The 14,310-nt window shown below is 40.4% G+C and overlaps 1 pseudogene across 1 annotated transcript; it reads left to right on the top strand.

Moving 5' to 3' along the window:
* The first annotated feature begins 8,213 nt into the window (after window positions 1-8,213).
* LOC100394489 (eukaryotic initiation factor 4A-I pseudogene) lies at window positions 8,214-14,058 on the top strand (annotated as a pseudogene). The gene is made up of 2 exons (XR_013536270.1): window positions 8,214-8,225; window positions 10,065-14,058. The product of XR_013536270.1 is annotated as a eukaryotic initiation factor 4A-I pseudogene (transcript).
* The last annotated feature ends 252 nt before the right edge of the window (window positions 14,059-14,310 follow it).

Genomic DNA, 14,310 nt, shown 5'->3' with positions numbered 1-14,310 from the left:
CTTCTACTGAAATTTTTAAAAATGGGAAACAAAGGAGCATGGCATGATTAAAACAGTATAACCTGAGGCCAGTCAGACAACTTGACAATTTCTACCTTCTTGTTCTTTTTTTTTGAGACAGAGTCTCATTCCGTCACCAGGCGCCAGGCTGGAGTGCAGTGGCGCGACCTCGGCTCACTGGCAACCTTTGCCTCCTGGGTTCAAGCAATTCTCCTGCCTCAGCCTCCCGCGTAGCTGGGGCTACAGGCACGCACCACCACACCCAGCTAAATTTTTTTGTATTTTTAATAGAGACGGGGTTTCACCATGTTGGCCAGGATGGTCTCGATCTCTTGACCTCGTGATCCGCCTGCATCAGCCTCCCAAAGTGCTGGGATTACAGGCATGAGCTGCCACACCTGGCCCTGACTTGTTCATATAAAATATATACATATGAAACTTACTTTACTTGAGGTCTCATCTGAACAATAATCTCTTGACATTTTTCAAAAAAATGTAAAGGATCCTATTTTTGGCTCAAGGCTTATTAACAATTCTTATATGAACATTTTGCATGCAGTGTGTAGTTTGATCAAACAGCTCTATCATGCAGGTGTAGTTACCCGCATTGCACAAAATGAAGTAGACAAATTGCCAGGATCACACAAGTAGCCATTATTCATGCTTCTACTGAAATTTTAAAAAACGGGAAACAAAGGAGCATACAATTCTTATAAATGTGCATGGTCTTTTCTTCTCTTTGCTTTCAATTATTCTTGATTTATCCATTTAAGTGAATTAATGCTCACAAAATCTGATAAGTAAAGTTTATTCATATCATTAAGTGTTTACTATATGCTAACTATATGTCTCCATAACATATAGTTATGTACGATTCACCCTTGAATAACACAGCTTTGAACTGTACAGATCCACTCATACGTGGGGTTTCTTTTTTTTTTTTTTTTTTTTTTTTTTTTCAAAATAATATATTAGAAAAATTTGGGGGGATCTGAGACAATTTGAAATAGCAACAGGAGGTGGCTACAAAATTATAATAAATGATAGACTAGTATCTACATGTGTTTTATGCATTAATGACATAACCTTTTTCTTAATGTCTTCCATACTATCGAAGACTTTGATATTAGTCTATCATTTGCTATATAAAATACACACAGATCTATTAAGAGATTTATCAAAACTTGTACACACAGACCATACACAGACTATTCAGTCCAGAGAATTGTAAAACATAAAGATGCACTATTAGGCCGGGCACGGGGGCTTATGCCTGTAATCCCCACAGTTTGGGAGGCTGAGGTGGGCATATCGCGAGGTCAGGAGTTCGAGACTAGCCTGGCAAACATGGTGAGAGCCCATCTCTACTAAAAATACGAAAATTAGCCAGGCATAGTGGTGGATGCCTGTAATCTCAGCTACTTGGGAGGTTGAGGCAGGAGAATCACTTGATCCTGGGAAGTGGAGGTTGCAGTGAGCTGAGATCATGCCACTGCACTCTAGCCTGAGTGACAAGAGTGAAACTCTGTCTCAAAAAAAAAAAAGATGCAGTATTAAAACTGCATAAAATTAATAATTTCATAGCCACCTCCTGTTGCTACTGCAGTGAGCACAAGTGTTGTATCCACTTAAATGCTGTGTGACGCTAACCATCTCCACATGAGCAGTTCATCTCTCCAGTAAATTGCATATAACAGTAAATATTGAGCTCTTACAGTTCTCATGTATTTTTCATCATGTTTAGTGCAATACCGTGAACCTTGAATAACACCATGGGACTGATATGAAGTACCATTAGTGATGCTGGAAGTACTCCCAAGAAGCAGAGAAAAATCATGGCATCACAAGAAAAAGTTGAATTGCTTGATATGTACCATAGATGAGGGCTGCAGCTGAGGTTTCCCACCATTTCAAGATAAATGAATCCAGGCCGGGCATGATGACTTACACGTGTAAGTCAGCACTTTGGGGGACCAGTGCAGGCACATCGCCTGAGGTCAGTTCAAGACCAGCCTGGCCATCATGGTGAAACCCTGTCTCTACTAAAAATACAAAAATTTACCAGGTGTGGTGGTGGGTGCCTGTAATCCCAGCTACTTTTGAGACTGAGGCACGAGAATCAGTTGAACCTGGGAGATGGCGATTGCGGTAAGCCGAGATCACACCACTGCACTCCAGCCTAGGTGACAGAGCAAGACTCTGTCTCAAAAAATAAATAAATTCAGCGTGAGGACCATTGAAAGAAAGAGAGAGAGGAAGGAGAGAGGAAGAAAGGAAAGAATGAAATTGGTAAAAGAAAATGGAAGAAAGGAGAGAGAAAATAAAGGAAGAAAGATAAAATTTGAGAAAGAAAAGAAGAAAAATTTGTGAATCCATTGCCACAGCTACATCTGCAGGTGCAAAAATCTTGCAATTTTTGCAAAATACCTTTTCTCTCATAGTAAAAATGCAGCTTTTAAGTGGGTCCAGGATTGCTGTAAGAAAGGCATACTTGTGGACTCTAATATGATTCACAAAAAGGCAAAGTCATCTTATGACAACTTAAAGGAAGATGAAGGATCTAAAGCTGGAGAATTTATACCAGAAATGAATGGTTTGATAATTTTAGAAAGAGGTTTGGCTTAAGAAATGTCAAAATAAGGGGGAAGCAGCTCTGCTGACCAGGAGGCAACAGACCGGTTCCCAGACACCATTAAGAAAATCATTGAGGAGAAAGGATATCTGCCTAAACTGGTTTTTAATGCAGACGAAAGCACCCTAATTTGGGGGGCGGGGAGTGGAGGGGGAAGGGGTGTGGGGGAATGCCACAAAGGACGTTTATTAGTAAGGAAGAGAAGCAAGCACCAGGATTTAAGGCAGGAAGAAACAGGCTAACTACTGTTTTGTACAAATGCAGTTGGGTTTAGGATCAGGACTGCCCTTATCTATAAAGCTGCTGAATTCCGAAAGGAAATGATCAACCTCAGCTGCCAGTCTTCCGGTTGTACAAGAACACCTGGACAATGATAACCCTTTTTCTGGGTTGGCTCCATTGATGTTTTGTCCCTGAAGTCAGAAAGTGCCCTGCCAATGAAGAACTGCCTTTTAAAGTTCTTTCAATATTGAACAATGTCCCTGATCACCCAGGACTTCATGAATTCAACATAGAAGGCTTAGAAGTTGTCTACTTGCCCCCAGACATGATGTCTCTAATTCAGCCTATACATCAGGGAGTCACAGTTCTCTACAGAAAGGATTGTCAATGCTAGGAAAAAAGCCCAATAGAACATGAAAGTCTGGAAGGGGATGGGCTCTGGTGGCTCACATCTGTAATCCCAGCACTTTGGGAGGCCAAGGTGGGAGGATCACTTGAGGCCAGGAGTTCAAGACCAGCCTGGGCAACATAGCAAGATCCCATCTCTACAAAAAATTTAAAAATTAGCTAGGCATGGTGGTGCATGCCAGTAGTCCTAGCTACTTGGGAGGCTGAGGATGGAGGACTGCCTGAGCCCAAGAGTTTGGGGCTGTGAATTACTGGCATGAGTCACCGTACCTGGCCTGATCTTTGTCATTCTTACAAAACAGGAAAGCAGTCCTACACATTTATATTTTACAGTATATTTTTTGAGATTTATAGAAATGTTTTCTGAAGATTTTTAGTGAAAGGGCCAGTTGAATCAGGATAGTTATACAATCAGGATAGTGATACAATCATCAGGATAGTTATACAATCATCAGGATAGTTATACAATCAGGATAGTTATACAATCAGGATAGTTATACAATATCAGGATAGTTATACAATCAGGATAGTTATACAATATCAGGATAGTTATACAATCAGGATAGTTATACAATCAGGATAGTTATACAATCAGGATAGTTATACAATATCAGGATAGTTATACAATCAGGATAGTTATACAATCAGGATAGTTATACAATATCAGGATAGTTATACAATCAGGATAGTTATACAGTGAGGATAGTTATACAATATCAGGATAGTTATACAATCGAGATAGTTAATACAATATCAGGATAGTTATACAATCATCAGGATAGTTATATAATCATCAGGATAGTTATACAATCATCAGATAGTTATACAATATCAGGATAGTTATACAATCAGGATAGTTATACAATGAGGATAGTTATACAATATCAGGATAGTTATACAATCGGGATAGTTAATACAATATCAGGATAGTTATACAATCATCAGGATAGTTATATAATCATCAGGATAGTTATACAATCATCAGATAGTTATACAATATCAGGATAGTTATACAATCAGGATAGTTATACAGCTATCATCACACCACTGCACTCCAGCCTGGGCAACAGAGCCAGACCCTGTCTCTCAAAAAAACAACAAAAAAAAAACCAGAAAGTCTGAAACGATTATCCATTAAAGATGTCAGCCATTCTTATAGAAAAATAAAAGCTGTGAAAGCCATCAAGCATGAGACAATTAATTCCTGCAGAAGAAAACTGTCAAGGTGACTTCATAGGATTATGACAGACCCAATCAAAGAACTCATGAAAGTGATTGTGGATATGGAAAAAAAAAAAAGGTAGCAGAGCAGGTGAACAGTTTTGAGATATGGATGTTAGAGAAATCCAAGACGTAATAGAGACAACACCAGTGGAGTTAACAGAAGATGACTTGATGGAGACGAGTGCTTCTGAACCAGTACCAGATGACGCGGAAGAAGGCATACAAGATGCAGGACTCCAATTCAAGACTGCTTGTGACTCTTTTACAACGTGGACCCTTCTACAATATGGGCACTGAAAGTAAAGCAAATGGTAGAGGAAGGATTGATACTGTAGAGAGACATTTTTAGAGAAATGAAAAAAAAGTCAGACCAGAATTATGATGTATTAATATTTCCATGAAGTTACACCAAGGGTGCCTGGCTCTCCTGCCTCCTCTTCCACCTCCTCCACCTCTTCTGCCTCTGCCACCTGGGACACAGCAAGACCAACCCCTCCTCTTACTCCTCTTCAGCATGTTCAATGTGAAGACAAGAATGAAGGCCTTTATGATGACTCAATTCCACTTAATGAATGCTAAATATATTTTCCTTATAGTTTTCTTAATAGCATTTTCTCTAGCTTACTTTTATAAGAATGCAAGATATAATACATATAACTTACAAAATGTGTATTAATACACTATGTTATCAGTAAGGCTTCCAGTCAATAGCAGGCTATGAGTTAAGTTTTGAGGGAGTCAAAAGTTATACATGGTTTATCAGCTACACAGGAGTCAGCACTCCTAACCCATTGTTGCATTGTACAAGGGTCAACTGTGCTTCTATTCATAGTTGATTCTCCAGTTCTACTTCCCAGGTTCTTTATTTAGTTGGTGTATTAGTCCATTCTCACACTGCTATAAAGAATTATCTGAGGCCAGCTGCGCTAGCTCATGCCTGTAATCCCAGCATTTAGGGAGGCCAAGGCTGATGGATCACAAGGTCAAGAGATTGAGACCATCCTGGCCAACATGGTGAAACCCCGTCTCTACTAAAAATACAAAAATTAGCTGGGCATGATGGCACATGCCTGTAGTCCCAGCTACTTGGGAGGCTGAGGCAGAAAAATCACTTGAACCCAGAAGGCAGAGGTTGCAATGAGCTGAGATTGTGCCACTGCACTCCAGCCTGGGCAACAGAGCCAGACTCCATCTCAAAAAAAAAAAAAAAAAAAAAAAAAAACACCACTACCTGAAACTGGGTATTTAAAAAAAAAAAATAGAGGTTTAACTGACTCATAGTTACACAGGCTGTACAGGAAGCATGACTGGGAAGGCCTCAGGAAACCTACAGTCATGTCCAGAGAAGTAGGAAAAGAGCAAACAGAGGTGCCACACACTTTAAAAAAAAAATCCAGGTCTCTTGAGAATTCACTCACTATCATGAGAATAGCAAGGGGAAAATTTACCACCAAGATCCAATCACCTCCCACCAGGTCCCTCCTCCAACGCTAGAGATTACAATTTGACGTGAGATTTGAGTGGGGACACAAATCTCAACCATGTCAGTTATAATTTCCTTAACAGCAGAAACTTTGCCTTTATTTTATTTGTCTCCACATCATCCTAAATTGTGATTTATCAATAAAGGAAATGGTTAATGTTACCATTTCAATTCACTCATCAATAAAATAATTCTATGAATGTGGTTATCCATTTTATTGATAGTTAAATCCCCTGAAGAAGTCTAGAGGACTGCTTTGTTTTTGTGCAGTCTCAAAAGTGCCAAATCCACAAACTGATAAATTTATTTTGTTAATCCAATAAGACACTCTAAGAAGTGATATCTTTGTAATTCACTGATTTTGAAGTAAAATTCCAGTTCGTATTTTAATGGTCACAAAACACAACACTTTGCCTAGATTTGATCCTGTCTAAATTCTGATAGCACTGAGAAAGCACAAAGCAGGACAGCAGAGGTCTTTACCTGAGCATTATCACAATGCACTAAAAAATACTGCTGGGGCCAGGTGCGGTGGCTCATGCCTGTAATCCCAGTACTTGGAGAGGCCAAGCTGGGTGGATCACTTGAGGTCAGGAGTTTGAGACCAGCCTGGCCAACATAGTAAAACCCTGTCTCTACTAAAAATACAAAAATAAGCCGGGCATGGTGTCACGTGCCTGTAATCCCAGCTACTCGGGATGCTGATGCAGGAGAATCACTTGAACCCGGGAGGCAGAGGTTGCAGTGAGCCGAGATCATGCCACTGCACTCCAGCCTGGATGAAAGAGCGAAACTCCATCTCAAAAAAAAAAAAAAAAGAAAGAAAAGAAAAAAATACTGCTGGGGAAAATGAAAGCATAAGGTCTATATCTCTGACCCATGAATACTGCAGTAACAAGATGTACCTGTGTGCAGTGTAGATGAATGACTGCAGCTTTTTCTAATATCTCAGCTATCGTAAAACCTAGGGCCCCAAAGCCATAGTAACTGCAAAACATGTCCCAACTCTCCAATAGTGTGAATTTATTTAAATCCTTCAAAATAAAATTGTAGGGAAAATAAAAGTCCTTAACATAGCAATATATACACCGTTCCATCATCCACTCAGTCAGTACATGAATGCCTAGCAGCTCTACATTTAAAAAATGTCTATCTTCAAGGGATCTATTTAGCAAGAAACTAAAATGTTAAACATTTAAATTGCAGTGCAAATAAATATGAGATCAAGAAACCAGATGTGTTCTAAGGATGAATCTTTGCAGTCTAAAATTAGGGAAATGTTCCCTAAATTACTGTATCTCTGTGGAACTCTGCATACACAATGTGCAATTACAGTGAAAGTAAAATCACCTGCATCTGGGAGGACAGTTTATATCTTGTCAATTCCTTTTGATCTTTGTCCTTTTTTTTTTGCAACCTCTTAGGTTCAAGCCGTTCTCCTGCCTCAGCCTCCTGAGTAGCTAAGACTACAGCCACATGCCACCATGTGTATTTTTAGTAGAGACAGGGTTTCACCATGTTGGTCAGGCTGGTCTCAAACTCCTGGCCTCAGGTGATCTGCCCACCTCAGCCTCCCAAAGTGCTGGGATTACTGGTGTGAGCCACCATGCCCGGCCTGATCTTTGTTATTCTTACAAAACAGGACAGCAATCCTACACATTTATATTTTACATTGTATTTTTTGAGATCTATAGAAATGTTTTCTGAAGAAATTTAGTGAAAGGGCCAGTTGAATCAGGATAGTTATACAATGAAAAAAAAAGCAAAGTAAAGAATTCCACTTTTGGGAAGACAGAGTAGTAGGTATATTTCCCCTATTCGTCCTGCTAAGGACAACTAAAAACACTGGGCATTATATATACAATAAATGTAACTATACTCTGAAAGGTGAAAAGTTGGCGGCAGACTGGCTAGGGATCTTCAGACCCAAGGAATAACATGAAGGTGAGTTCCTTGGTTTTTCTTTTTGCTTTTTGTTCCATGTATCCCAGACTTGGAGCTGAAGCTGGCAACCTGGAAATGCCAATGAACAGGGACCGAAAAAGCCCCAATAAATGCCTCTCTTTTCAAAAGACCAAGAAAGAAGCAGGCTTACAGGACAGAAAACATTTAGACAAGAACTGTTCTACTCCAACCAAGAAAAGTGCCGACCACTCCCAAACTGACACCAGCAAAGACTGAATGGGGAGACAACTCAAACCCTGATGAGGCTGTAATTAAGCACCGAACACCCCTAGCAGGGTGATGTCAGAGAAGGCAAGTAGGGTGTAGAACTTTTTTTTTTTTTGAGACGGAGTTTCGCTCTTGTTACCCAGGCTGGAGTGCAATGGCGCGATCTCCTGCCTCAGCCTCCTGAGTAGCTGGGATTACAGGCACGCGCCACCATGCCCAGCTAATTTTTTGTATTTTTAATAGAGACGGGGTTTCACCATGTTGACCAGGATGGTCTCGATATCTTGACCTCGTGATCCACCCGCCTCGGCCTCCCAAAGTGCTGGGATTACAGGCTTGAGCCACCGCGCCTGGCCATAGGGTGTAGAACTTTTAACCCTGCCAGCCTGTAATGAGTCCTCCACTCCTATGATATCGGTGGAGACCATCGGGGAAGTCTCTTCTTCACCCCACCCTGCAGTAACAAGTGTTTATTGGGGTGGTGTCACAGGAGGCCAAGCAGAGAGTCAGTCATGTGTCAAAGGAGGCTTTCTTACTTCTGGTGGCCGAGTGGTGATGAGGCCACACTCATTACAGTGACAGTGAAGACCATGAAGTAAGCCATGCAGTACCAACAGTAGTTCTCCTCCCCTCTGGTGTCAGTAGAGACTTGTGGGGAATCTGTACTTCCATCTCTACGTGGCGATGAAGTCGTGTCAGAAAAAGCCAGCTAAAACAGAAGGTTCAAAGAACACCCAGAGTCTCAGAATGTCGTTTGAAAATCCAGATTTAAAAGAAAATCACGGCTGGGCACGGTGGCTCACAGCTATAATCCCCACACTTTGGGAGGCCAAGGCAGGTGGATCACAATATTAGGAGCTTGAGACCAGCCTGGCCAATATGGTGAACCCCTATCTCTGCTAAAAATACAAAAATTAGCTGGGCATGATGGCGCACACCTGTAGTCTCAGCTTCTCAGGAGGCTGAGGCAGGAGAATTGTTTGAACCTGGGAGGTGGAGGTTGCAGTGAGCCGCAATTGCACCACCGCACTCCAGCCTGGGTGACAGAGAAAAACTCCATCTCAAAAAATAATAATAATAAAATAAATAACTTATCAAACCAAGAAAACTCACTTGAATAAAAAAAGATAATCAATAGATGCCAATAATAAGATTATAGAGATGATAGAATTATCTGGCCAAGATTTTTTAAAGCAGCCATGACAAAACTGTTTCAATGCAATTACAAACATTCTTAAGGCAAATGGAGAAAATAGAAAGCCTCAGCAAAGAAACAGCAGGTATAAAGAAGAACAAGTGGAAATTTTAGTACTTAAAAATAAAATAAATGAAAAGCTCAGTGAATGAGCTCGATAGTGGAATGAAGGGGACAAAGAAAACAATCAGTGAACTTAGAAGACAGAACAATCTGATCAAAAGAGAAAACTGAACAAAAAATACAGAACCTCAAAAACTTGTGAGACTATAAAAAAGATCTAACATTTGTGTCATTAGAATCCTTGAAAGGGCTGAAAAAATACTGGAAGAAATAATGGCTGAAAACTTCCCAGACTTGGCAAGAGATGAAACCCTGCAGGTCCAGCTGTTTATAGGATCAACCCAAAGATAGCCACACCAAAACACATCATACTTAAACTTCTGAAAACTGAGACTTTATCAGAAGAAAACCATTAGAATGACAGCAAATTAATTTATCGTCAGTAATTATGGTAATCAGAAGAACATGTCATAAGATTTTTCAATTGCTAAAACAAAGAAACTATCAACAGAGAATCCTTAACAAAAAAAAAATTCAAGAATGAAAGAAAAATTAAACATTCTCAGAGGAAAGAAAGAGAATTTAATACCCACAGACCTACCCTAATGGCTAAGCAAAATTCTCTAAATAGAAAGGAGACAATAAAAAACGGGAACCTTGGCTAGTTTCTAAGGATCACGTCTGCGAGTCAGGATTCCCAATCCAGAGACAATGGCCCTGATGGGATGGGGCCCAAGGCATTATCAAGAGTAACTGGAAGGAGATTGTTGACAATTTTGATGACATGAACCTCTCGGAGTCCCTCCTCCATGGCATCTACGCCTATGGTTTTGAGAAGCCCTCTGCCATCCAGCAGCGAGCCATTCTACCTTGTATCAAGGGTTATGATGTGACTGCTCAAGCCCAGTCTGGGACTGGGAAAATGGCCACATTTGCCATATCAATTCTGCAGCAGATTGAATTAAATCTAAAGGCTTCCCAGGCCTTGGTCCTAGCACCCACTCAAGAATTGGCTCATCATATACAGAAGGTGGTAGGTGGTCATGGCACTAGGATACTACCTGGGTACCTCCTGTCATGCCTGTATTGGGGGCACCATGTGTGCTGAGGCGCAGAGACTGCAGATGGAAGCTCCCCATATCATCATGGGTACCCCTGACTGTGTGTTTGGTATGCTTAACTGGAGATACCTGTCTCCCAAATACATCAAGAGGTTTGTACTGAACACAGCTGATGAAATGTTAAGCCATGGATTCAAAGACCAGATCTATGAAATATTCCAAAAGCTCAACAGCAACACCCAGGTATTTTTGCTGTCAGCTACAATGCCTTCTGATATGCTTGAGGTGACCAAGAAGTTCATGAGGGACCCCATTCGGATTCTTTCCAAGATGGAAGAGTTGACCCTGGAGGGTATCTGCCAATTCTACATGAACGTGAAAGGAGAGGAGTAAAAGCTGGACATGCTGTGTGACTTGTATGAAACCCTGACCATCACCCAGGCAGTCATCTTCATCAACATCCAAAGGAAGGTGGACTGGCTCACCAAGAAGATGCATGCTTGTGATTTCACTGTCTCTGCCATGCATGGAGATACGGACCAAAAAAACGAGATGTGATCATGAGGGAGTTTGGTTCTGGCTCTAGCACAGTTTGGTTACCACTGACCTGCTGGCCAGAGGCATTGATGAGGTTTCTTTAGTCATCAACTATTTCCTTCCCACCAACAGGAAAAACTATATCCACGGAATCAGTCGAGGGGGATAGTTTGGCTGTAAGGGTATGGCTATTTACATCTTAATAGAAGACAAGAGGACTCTTTGAGACACCTTCTACAACACTGCCATTGAGGAAATGCCCCTCAATGTTGCTGACCTCATCTGAGGGGCTGTCCTGCTACCTCGCTCCAGCCAGGGTTCAATCTTGGGGGGCTGAGGAGAAGCAGGAGTGGGGAGAGAAGGGAGCCAAGGGACGGACATCTTGTTATTTTTTTCTTTGACTAAATGTCAGTTTTTGAGACAAAAGAAGGAACCATGAATATTTTAGATACCGTTTTTGGGGGGTAGGCTCTCTCCCTAGGCACCGAATCTTCTCGCCAAAAATATTAATCCATTTCCCTAACCTAGTAACCTCCAGATCCCAGAGGTTTGAAAGTGATTCAAGGGACTATGTCAATCGACCTCATTTCCTGGAACATATCTGGAAGGAAAACCTCAGAAACCCATGAGTGAGGCTGCCCAGGGGATTGTCCCTAGGTCAGGGGGGAAGCAGGGGAGATAAAATGGTAGCCATTTTTACATTGTTTTGTATAGTATTTTTTGATTCGGGAAACAAACACAAAATTCTGAATAAAATGACTTGGAAACTGCCAAAAAAAATAGGGGGGAGTAATCTTGGACTGTCAGGAAGAAAGAAGACATATGGTAAACTAAAATAAATAAATAAGCTTTCCTTCTTTTAAGTTTTTTAAATTGGTTGTATGAGCAAAAATTGTAACACTGATGTGGTTTTAAATGCATGCAGAGAAATACATAAAACTGTTATATTATAAATGAGGGAAGGCAAAGGGACAGAAACAGATGTGTTTCTATACTTCTCTCCAACTGGTAAAATAGAATGTGATGAGTTATTTCTAATGTAATACCTAGAGAAATCACTAAAAAGCTACATAAATATCTATATTCAAAAACAGTATGCATAAACAAAAACTGGATTCTAAAAATTGTTCAACTAACCACAGAATGGCAGAAAAAGAAAACAGAAATGAAAAAATAAAAAATAAAAAACAAATAAAAAATAAACAAAACAGAAGGCCAGGCATGATGGCTCATTCATGTAATCCCAACACTTTGCAAAGAAGGCTGTGGCTGGAAGATTGCTTAAGACTAGGAGTTTGAGCTGGGTGTGGTGGCTCATGCCTGTAATCTCAGCACTTTGGGAGGCTGAGGCAGGCAGATCACGAGGTCAGGAGATCAAGACCATCCTGGCCAACATGGTGAAACCCCATCTCTATTAAAAGCACAAAAAAGTTCACTGGGTGTGGTGGCACATGCCTGTCATCCCAGCTACTTGGGAGGCTGAGGCAGGAGAATTGCTTGAACCCAAGAGGCTGAGATTGCAGTGAGCCAAGATCATGACGCTGCGCTATAGCCTAGGCAACAGTATGAGACTCTCTCAAAAAAAAAAAAAAAAAGTTTGAGACCAGCCTGGTCAATATAGTGAGACCCCATCTCTATGGGGGGGGAAAAAAAAAAAACAGCTGTGCTTGGTGACAGGCACCTGTAGCCCAAGCTACTTGGGAGGCTGAGGTGAGAAGATGACTTGAGCCCAGGAGTTGAGGTGTGGTGAGCGATGATTGCACCACTGCACTCCAGCTGGGTGACAGAGTAAGACCCCATTTCAAACAAGAAAACCAAAACCCAGACATAAAACAAGGAAAAGTAATGACAGATTTAAGCCTTAACATGTCAATAACATATTACATTAAATGTAACTGATCTAAATTCAAGTAAAAGAGATTAGCAGAGAATATTTAAAAACATGACCTAACCATATACTCTCTACAAAAAACTCAAGAAACTCTCTGCAAATATAACAATATAAGCAGATTGAAAGTAAAAAATGAAAAATGATATCATACCAACTTTCATCAAAGGAAAGGAGTGGCTAATTATAATATCAGATAAAGACTTTATATCACAGCAAATTACCAGACTCTAGACAGGCCTTGGTCTTCGGGATAGATACTGATTGGTGAGTATGAGGCTTTTTCCAGGGAGGTAAGCTGTGTGCATCTCAGTTTTCTTATGTATGGCGTGGGAAGATGGAGATATTATGTGGGCTGCTTCCCCACAGGGTTATAGTGAGAACCAAATGAAATAATATGAGCTTCAGCTTACAAACTAAAATTTATAAAAATATACAGTAACACACCTGTACATATCAGAAAGAATATTTTGCTGGTAAATTCTGGTAAATACAGAATATTATCTCCTATGTTATTTATGTATTTATGATGTACCTTACTCTATAAGCAACTTTGTTCTAAAAGACTTTATTTCAGGCCAGGAAACGTGGCTCATGGCTGTAATCCTAGCACTTTAGGAGGCCAAAGCATGCAGATACAGTGAGCCAAGAGCGCACCATTGCACTTCAGTCTGGGTGACAAGAGTGAAACTCTGTCTCAAAAAAAAAGACTTTATTTCTCCACTCAGACTTCTCACTCTATGAGTAATGTGAAAACTAGGCCAGGCACAGGGGCTCACTCATATAATCTCAGCCCTTTGGGAGGCCATGGCAGGTGGATCATGAGGTCAGGAGTTCAAGACCAGCCTGGCCAAGATGGTGAAATGTGTCTCTACCACAAATACAAAAAATTAGACAAGCATGGTGGCATGCATCTGTAATCCTAGCAACTCAGGAGGCTGAGAGAGAACTGCTTAAACTCGGGAGGTGAAGGTTGCAGTGAGCTGAGATCACTCATGCCACTGCACTACAGCCTGGGCAACAAAGTGAGACTCCATCTCAAAAAAAAAAAAGAGTAATGCAAAAACTAATGAACAAATAAGTATGAGGATCTGTTTCCTTCTATGTCTATGTCTATTTTTAAAATTTATTCATTTTTAATTGACAAATAAAGATTTATATATTTATGGTGTACAACATGATGTTTTGAAGTATGCGTACATTGTGTAATGGCTAAATTAAGCTAATTAAAATACGTATCACCTCACATACTTATCCTTTATTTGTGATATATATAGTTAAAATCTACTCTTTTAGCAATTTTCAAGTATGTAATACGTTGTTATTAACTATAGTCACCATGTTATATAATAGTTTTCCTGATTGTATTCCTCCTGTAACTGAAATTTTGCATCCTTGTTTGTTTATTTATTTATTTACTTTTGA

Source organism: Callithrix jacchus, chromosome 5 (assembly GCF_049354715.1).
Source record: "Callithrix jacchus isolate 240 chromosome 5, calJac240_pri, whole genome shotgun sequence".
Taxonomy (NCBI): domain Eukaryota; kingdom Metazoa; phylum Chordata; class Mammalia; order Primates; family Cebidae; genus Callithrix; species Callithrix jacchus.
This window is presented reverse-complemented; position numbering and strand designations above follow the sequence as displayed.